An 8,917-nucleotide genomic window follows, 5' to 3' on the forward strand; every position below is an offset into this window, starting at 1 on the left:
AGATAGCTTTATACACACATTTTCTTAATACATGATTTTTCAGGATAACCTTGTAAGAAAAAGACTAGAAAATAATATGTAAGAAATAGATCTTAGACAAGTAATCCAATTAAAAATGGCAAAGGATTTGGACAGTTATCCAAAGAAGATATACAAAATGGCCAATAAGCATATGAAGAGATGCTCAACATCTTTAGTCATTAAAGTAACGCAAATCAAAACTGTAAGGAGATACCACTTCATATTCACTAGGGTGGCTATAATAAAAAAAGAAAAACAGAAAATAACAAGTGTTGGAAAGGATGTGAAGAAAATGAAACACAATTCTGGTAGGACTGTAGAGTGGTACAGCTGCTGTGGAAAACAGTTCGACACTTCCTCAAAAAGTAACACATTGTGATGTCACAAAAATGGCAGAGCAGAGAGCTCTAAGAATCACTTCCTCCACTGAAGCTATCACTAAGCTGGCAAAACTGATAGAATCAACTTTTTCAGAACTCTGGAATCTAATAAAAAACTTACAATGGAGTCCAACCAGTGGTGTGCTTAATGAAAAAAGCAGCTGCTAAATTTCAGCAACAAAGTATTGTAGTATTTTTGCTTACCTATCTACCCATTCCCCAGCTTGGAGGTGGCTGTGGGGACAGAAGCCTACATTCCTGGTGCAGCTTGCTGGTGCCAGAGGAGAGCAATATCCACCCTGTTCTCAAAAGATCATGCCTGTGAATTCTGCCCTGTCTGGTGTTTCCCTGAGAGACTTGTATTGAGGCTGAGCCTGTTTTGCCCTCCTCAAACTGAAGCAGCTTTGAAAGTAGCATCCACTGAAAGCACTTAAGGACATACACTATTAATCACTGCCTAGAGAAAGAAACAGTGAATGGAATAAGCAGCAGACAGATCTAAAAGTCTGGAAAGGGGGACACTGAGGAAGAAGATACATGGGAAAATGAGGACTTTGAAGGGCTACCATGTCTATGGGGAAATCCAGGATGCAAAGTGCATGCCCAGGGACAGATGCAAGTTCAGAAAAGACCTGGGAGGGCCCTAGGCTTGCACCTTTGGCTGATCTTTGGGTTTCATGCAGCCAGGAAGTGAAGGCTAAGACAGAGTTTTAGGAAAACTGGCTTAGCATGAAGTAGTGCCCCAGCTCAGTGTCTGCAAAGACTAGAAGAGGTGTTGTTGGATTTTTGTTTGTTTGTTTGTTTTGTTTTTCACTCCAGGCATTTAAGGGAATCTCTGTCAAGTCACTGACTGACTGCTGAGATAATGGAACAAAGATTCAGGGACCACACACAAGAAATACAGTCTTAGCAAAAACAGTCTGGAAAGTCAATAAACAAATGATGGCTACAGACTTCAATAATCAACAATAGCAAACCCTGGGAAGGGGATCTGATTCCAGATTGACACATAATATTAAAAATGTCCAGTTTCAAACAAACAAAAAATCACAAGGTAGAAAAAGAAGAAAAAAAATATGGTTCATTTGTAGGGAAAAAAAAAAGTTTATAGAAACCATCACCAAAGAAGCCCAGACACTGGACTTACTAGATAAATATTTTAAATCAACTTAGATATGTCTTAGATATGCTTAAAGAGCTAAAGAAAACAATGGACAAATAACTAAAAAAAACCAGGAGAATGAACAAATAAAAAATATCAATAAAGAGATATAAATTATAAAAAAGAACCAAATAAAAATTCTAGAGCTGAAAAGTAGGAACTGAAATGAAAAACTCACTACAGGGGTTCAAAAGCTATAAATTCAAGCTGGCAGAAGAAAAAAAATGACTGAAGTTGAAGAGAGGACTACTGAAATTATTTGGTCTTAGTAGCAGAAAGGAAAAAAAAAAGGAGGAAAAATGAACAGAGCTTAAGGGATCCATAGGACACCATCAAGCAGACCAACATATGCATTATGGGAGTCCCAGAAGGAGAGAGAGAAAGAGGCAGAAAGAATATCTGAAGAAATAATGGTTGAAAATTCTCCAAATTCAATGAAATACATGAATCTACACATCCAAGAAGTACAACAAACTCTAAACAGGCCAAACTCAAAAAAGAGATCCATACCATGACATGTTATAATCAGTGTCAAAAGACAAAGACAAAAAGAGACCCTTGAAAGCAGCACAAGAGAAGTGACTCATCATGGACAAGGGATCTTCAATAAGATTAACAGCTGATTTCCCATCAAAAGCCACGGAGGTCAGAAGACAGTGGGGTGGCATAAAATGCTAAAAGGAAAACTCTAAGTCAAGAATTCTATGTCCAACAAAATTATCCTTCAAAACAAAAGGAAATTAAGGCCTTCCAAGAGAAACAAAAGCTGAGAGAGTTCATCACTAGTAGAGCTGCCCTAGATGAAATGCTAAAGGGACGTCTTTAGGCTAAAGCAAAAGGACATTAGACAATAACTCAAAGCCAGAGAGAGAAAGAAATCTGGTAAAGGTAACACAGGTAAATATAAAAGCAAGTATTTTTGTATATTGGTTTGTAACTCTTCTTTTTTATTTCCTATATGATTTAAAAGACAAATGCATAAAACAACAATTATAAAACTATGTTAATCAGCACACAATACATAAAGATGTAATTTGTGACAAAAACAACAGAAGGAGAAACATGGAGCTATACAGGAGCACTATTTTGTACATATTGAAACTAAGCTGGTATCAATTCAAACTAGACTGTCATAAATTTAAGATGTTAATTATAATCCTCACAGTAATCATTGAGGAAATAACTAAAATATACATAGAAAAGGAAATAAAGAGAGAATCAAAATTATACACTGGAAACAAATCAATCAAACAAAAGAATACAGTATTGGAAAAAATAAGAAACAAAAAAGATATGACATAAGATTTAAGATATAAGAAAACAAATAGCAAAATACCATAAGTTCTTTACCAGTAATCACTTTAAATGTAAATAGGTTACAATTAAAAGACAGAAACTGGCAGAATGCATTAAAAAAAAAATGATCTGACTACATGCTATCTACAAGAGACTCACTTTAGATCTCAAGACACACGTAAGTTGAAGTGAAAGGATGGAAAAAGACATTTCATGCAAATAGTAACCAAAAGAGCTGAGGTGGCTATGCTAAAATCACACAAAATAGATTTTAAATAAATTGCTACAAGGGGCAAAGAAGGTCATTACATGTTGATAAAAGGGTCAGCTCATTAAGATGATTTAGCAACTATAAATGCACGTGTACTAAACAGAATCCCAAAATACATGAAGCAAATGTTGACATAATTGAAGGGAGAAACAGACAGTCCTACAGTAATAGTTGGAGATTCCAATATTCCAATAATGAATAGAACATTTTGACAGAAGTTCAAAAAGGAAATAGAGAAATTAAACAACACTAAATTAACTAGATCTACCATACATACATAGAATACTTCATCCAAAAGCAGCAGAATCCACAATCTTCACAAGTGCACATAGAACAGTCTCCAGGATAAATAGACACATTAGGCCGCAAAGCAACTTAAACAGTCTCAGAACATTTAAAAAGACTAAAATCATACAAAGTATATTCCCCAACCACACTGGAATAAAGATAAAAACCAGTAACAGGAGGAAAACTGGATTCAGGTGCTGTGGAAAACAGTCTGGTGGTTCCTTAAAATCTAAACATAGAATAACCACATGACCCAGCAATTCTACTTCTAGGTATATTTGAAAAAGAAGTGAAAGCAAGTACTCAAATACTTATGCATAAATGTTCATAGCAGTACTATTTTCAATAGCCAAAAGGTGGAAACAATCCAAATGTCTATCAATGAATGAATGGATAAACAAATTGTGGAATACACATACACTGGAATATTATTCAGCATAAAAAGTGATGAAATATTGATACATGCTACAACAAGGATGAACCTTAAAAATGTGAAGTAAAAGAAGCTGGACACAAAAGATCACATATTGTGTGACTCCATTTACATGAATTTTCCAGAATAGATAAATACAAAGACAGAAAGCAGATTGGTGACTGCTGCTGGCTTTGGGGTAAGGGATAATTGGGAGTGTCTACTAATTGTATGTGTTTTTTAAGGAGGGTGATGGAAATGTTCTGAAATTAGGTAATGATGACGGTTGCACAACCCTGAAGATACTAAAACCCACTGGATTGTCAACTTTAAAATGATCAATCTTATGGTATGTGAAATTTAATGTTATATGAATTGTATTTCAATTAAAAAGGTTTTAAATATTTCACCATTCATAACACATGTCAACTCTAGCATATCAAATTTTAAAAGTCCAAAGGGAAAAACATTATTCTAAAAAATGCCTCCTTCCCTCTGCCCATTCCCCCAGATCAGCACATCTCAGAGACGGACTTCATAAACTACTGAAGAAGGGAGGTCTCAGCAGTAAATCAGGAGCTGGTAGGTAGGTCACATTAAAGTTGTGACCAACAATCTTGACTGACCCTGAGCCAATGAATGTGGTAGCTGATGAGAAACAGATCTTGCGCTGGTGCAAGAGAGCGAAAGTGACAGTGATAAAGTGTTGGCAGCCCCGGCACTAGGCTGTTTTCCATTGCTTCATCCACAGGTCATACCTGACGAATGGTATAAGCTCAGTAGCAAGAGGCCCTGAGGTACTTCTGAATACCCTTACTTCTTCCTTGTATTCTATTGATGACTTTGGTTGTACATTATGCAGTTCTTTTATTTGTAGTGTTATGAATAGTCCCAAAAGTTACCCCAACCATAAATTTATTGGGGAAGTAGACCTCCAGGACTCTAAAAGTGCCAGGATTTACAAATCAGAAACAAAACTAGGCTAACAGTTTTAAGGGTAAATCTGGAGCTGGGGCAGCTCAGACGTAAAAGAATCTCAGAGTTTAAAGAACTTATAGGTCAGCTAAATTTTATTTGGTTCTGGTTATCATCCTCACTGTGTTCTTGAGTCCAGTCCCAAAGCACAAAACGGAATAAAATAAACACCCAGTGGCATTTCAGATGGACAGAGAAGACAGGCATTTTCGACGGACAGAGAAGATGGGATTTCCTTGGTATTTTTAAATGATGCTTGCCTGCTTCTTTGTACCGAATGTTTCAATGTGTGTAGAAGAGGTAGTAAGACTGAGTGGAAACTGCTAGACAGTTGTCTTGGTCTGAAATCCCAGGATTTTTCAAACACACCCTTAGTGATTGTCCCTTCTTCCTTGAGACTCCTTTGTCTACTCATACTCCAACTCCTAAGGACACACCCAATTTTTACCATGATTCTCGTAGGAACCAGTAAGGAAGGCTGAAACCAAGATAGGAGATGTTCTACTTGCTGGGAACATTGGGCACAGGAGGAGTGAGAAGATCTGAATTCCATAGCTTTAATGTAAGTATCATGGCACAAAATGAGAGATGGAAGTTAAATCATTTGAGATACTCAAGAGTGGCAAGTTTAAAATACATACCTTCTATGCCTATTCTCATTTTGTTCCTCCTCTACTAGTACAAAGATAGAGACATACATACAAAACAATATTCACTCATCCAACTCAACGTTTCCTGTCAGCTGAAATGACAGGGCCGTCTCTACAACCCATTCCGGCCCCAATAGCCATACCCACCTTCTGGAACCAGACCCTAGAGATGACTGCCTACTGGCCCCAAGGACGCTCATCATTTCTGTGGCTTCTATCCCTGCCTCCCTGGGGCAGAAATCTCTTCTGCAGTTCTTCCTTCTGGAAATTTGAAGACTTCTGCAACTGTTCCTGAAAAGAAAGGAAGGTAGGTGGGTAAGAGTCAGTAAATGTAACCATAATCATCCTTATGTAGGTAGGCTATGGGAGGGCTGGATAGAACTTTAGCAGGGGCAGAGTATCAGAGAGAAAATGAAGGAAATTAATAGCTCAATATGATTTTTATCTTTTTGCTATCTTCCTCTACCATTATGCAACCATCTCTATTTTCACCCTGCTCATTCATTTCCCTCAAACATGCCCATTTCCCTTGTTTTCTATAAAACTCCTTTCTTGCCTGATCCTCCAAGAGTGGAAGGAACAAAAGCTTGTAAAACAATCAATACATCTAGATAGGAGTTATCTTCTGTCCTTTTGTATGCAAGACTTTGTGATATCTTTTGTGTACCTACTTTAAAGTAAGCTTGATTTATGTAATTTAATGTCCAAGTGCTTGTACAGCAAGAATGGAAATGTACAACCAGCTCAGTAGAGGTAGGGCCAAGAGAAAGGGAAGAGAAAGAGAGGAAGAGAAGAATGTATTCTTGAAGAATGTATGTTGCTCAACTTTGATGGGAGTAGAGGAATTTAGGGAATCTTGAAGGAAAAGCAGCAGGACCTATTTGTAATGATGGAAAACTGATTAGAAGACTGAAGACAGGGATGCACTGAGTGCAAGAGACACAATTTGTTTATTAGACACTAATTTTTATACGTAAAAGTATACAGAAGGGGAAAAAACGGTCTATAATTCCACAGTACCAGATAACCCATACTGATATAAAAATTACATATTTCCCTATATGGTGTACATATTTTATATGTATATAAAATATCTTATATAAAATGTACTTTCCTGACCAGAATGTTGAAACAAACAAGATACAAAATAAAAAGTGAAAGCATCACTTCTTCCAAAGGCAAATTTTTTTGCTTCCTTTCAGAAATAAAATTGACATGATTTAGAGTTTTGATGAGATGACAAGAGGCTGCTGGGCCATAAAGGGTTGAATTACTCCTTCAGCTAAGTCAGATGATTTGGGGTTTAAATGACTGACTTCAACAGCCTACAAAATCTGACTGGATGGAAAAAGTGAGCCATCTGAAAATCAGTTTCCAATACCTTTAGCTGCTAACTCTAAGGTCAGTGTACCCTCTTCCTATCCCGTCTTTCTTCTAGGAGCTTCTAGGGCAGTGTGTCTTCCTCCTTGCCTGACACCACTATTCCAGAATGCTGCTGAAATGAAGGGGCCACTGGCAGCCTTAATATGCACTCACTGCTATCGACAGTGTCTTTTTTCAAAAGACCCAGGACAGAAGCAAGAGGACAGTTGGCTTCTGGAGTATTAAGCACCCAGCAAATACAACCAGCAATTTACAGCTTTTATTCACCTATAAATTGCTAAGTATTAATAATCGGTTCATTAAAAAGTTACTATTATCATATTGATTCTTTTAATGAATTTTTATTGAGCACTCTTATGTGCTAGGCAATTGTGCACTGTGACTACAATGATGAAAAAACAGGAAGCAAAGAAAAACTTCGTGTTTTGGAGAGTTTATAATCTAGTTGGGGGTCAGGGGGTGGAAGGGAGGCATCTATTAAAGAAATATAAGTGTAGAAGTACAACTACACTAGGTGCTACAATGAAAGCATACATGGTCCTTTCAAAGTATGTAAGGGTTGAGGGCAAATCAGGATGATTTTTTTTTTAAGGATAGAAAATTTTCATTGTAAGTTCAGCTGCTTAGCTTATCAATGAATACTGCTATTGTGTATATAATTTTTTGTTAAAAATTACACAAACATTATTGTAAAATTAAATTCCCAATAAAGAAGTGTGCTCACAATCCCACAGTATTTTCATTTGTCCATGTTCTTACAGAATTGTTAATGAATGAAGACCTTGCTTAGGTTCCCATCCTGGGCTTGGTATGTAAGCTTTATGAAGGCAAGAACAAGAGTTTAGGAATATGTACTTTTTAAAAACTCCACCTCACTTAGTTCCTTTATAGGTGGTCTCCTCTCTAAACCCACCTTCACCTTTTTTTTTAAATAACACACAATGTGACTGTTGGATACCTGTATTCTATATGTCCAAACCACACAGCCCCACCTCCCTCTTTCTTCCTCAGTCTCTGAACCAGGCAGTCTGATAAATGGACATGTATTCTGGCATGCTTTGCTACCAAAACATTAGCTAACTTCTGACTTCTTGATTCTTTTAGAGAGATGGAGTGGCATAAGGTAAAATGGATTTACTTAGCAGAAAGGTTATTAAGAGTATTATGTGCCCTGAAGCTAGCTATGAAGAAAGAGGTTTAGAAGCAAGAGGTTTCCATTTACAAAGCCAAGGAATTTTTAGGCGGTTATTTATACAACATAGGTAAAATATGGTGTTTGCCCAAATTTAAACCTAAATGCTGATCATTTGTTCTCACAATTGAGGGAGTCCAATTAAAATTGTTTCTGATGTTTACAGAAATAAAAAGTTACATGATACCATAAGCCAAAGGTAAAGATTAGGGCCCACTCCTTGCATGTGCCTTTGTCTCCTAAGATGAAGATTTATTCAGTACTATTACAGTACTGAATAAAAAGAAATAGACCCTACCTCTAGGCAAGAGTGACTGGATTAGAGTTCTACCCTTCCTTTCACATGGCTTCACTGGATGGGCTCCTGATGCCACTGATCAGAGGAAGTTAGCAACACTTCCTATCCAAACTACGGAATCTTAGAAGCTCTCCTGCTGCTGCTTCAAGGCACATGTGAAGAATGCCATTGCTTCAACTCTCAGAAGTAGGCATTATTCTAGAAAAAGTCTAAGATTGGTAGGTGCCTTTGGTACAAAGCCTGGGGTTATCAAAAGAATACAAAAGGAGTTGCTCAAAGTACTCCAGTTCCAGCTACTTGAATTAGTTCTGCCCTTCTTAGATTTTACCTCTTTTCCCTTCCCCATCCTTCTCAAGTGGCCCCTTCCTAACCCTAAGAGTAAGATTCTAACTCCCTCTGAGACAGAGTGAGGTTAGGAGTGGGATCTGGATAGTATTAACCCTTCTCCACATTTACCCTAAACCCACCCATCTCTCCCCAAAGGGAGCTGGAACTTACTAAGTAAACAGGCCTGAAAAACAGTGACAACTAGCATTTTAAACTCTTATGTTCTCTCAATTTCTGTAGCTAGGCTCCAAGAATGGCGAGG

The sequence above is a fragment of the Camelus bactrianus genome, chromosome 20, assembly GCF_048773025.1.
Source record: "Camelus bactrianus isolate YW-2024 breed Bactrian camel chromosome 20, ASM4877302v1, whole genome shotgun sequence".
Classification (NCBI taxonomy): Eukaryota; Metazoa; Chordata; class Mammalia; order Artiodactyla; family Camelidae; genus Camelus; species Camelus bactrianus.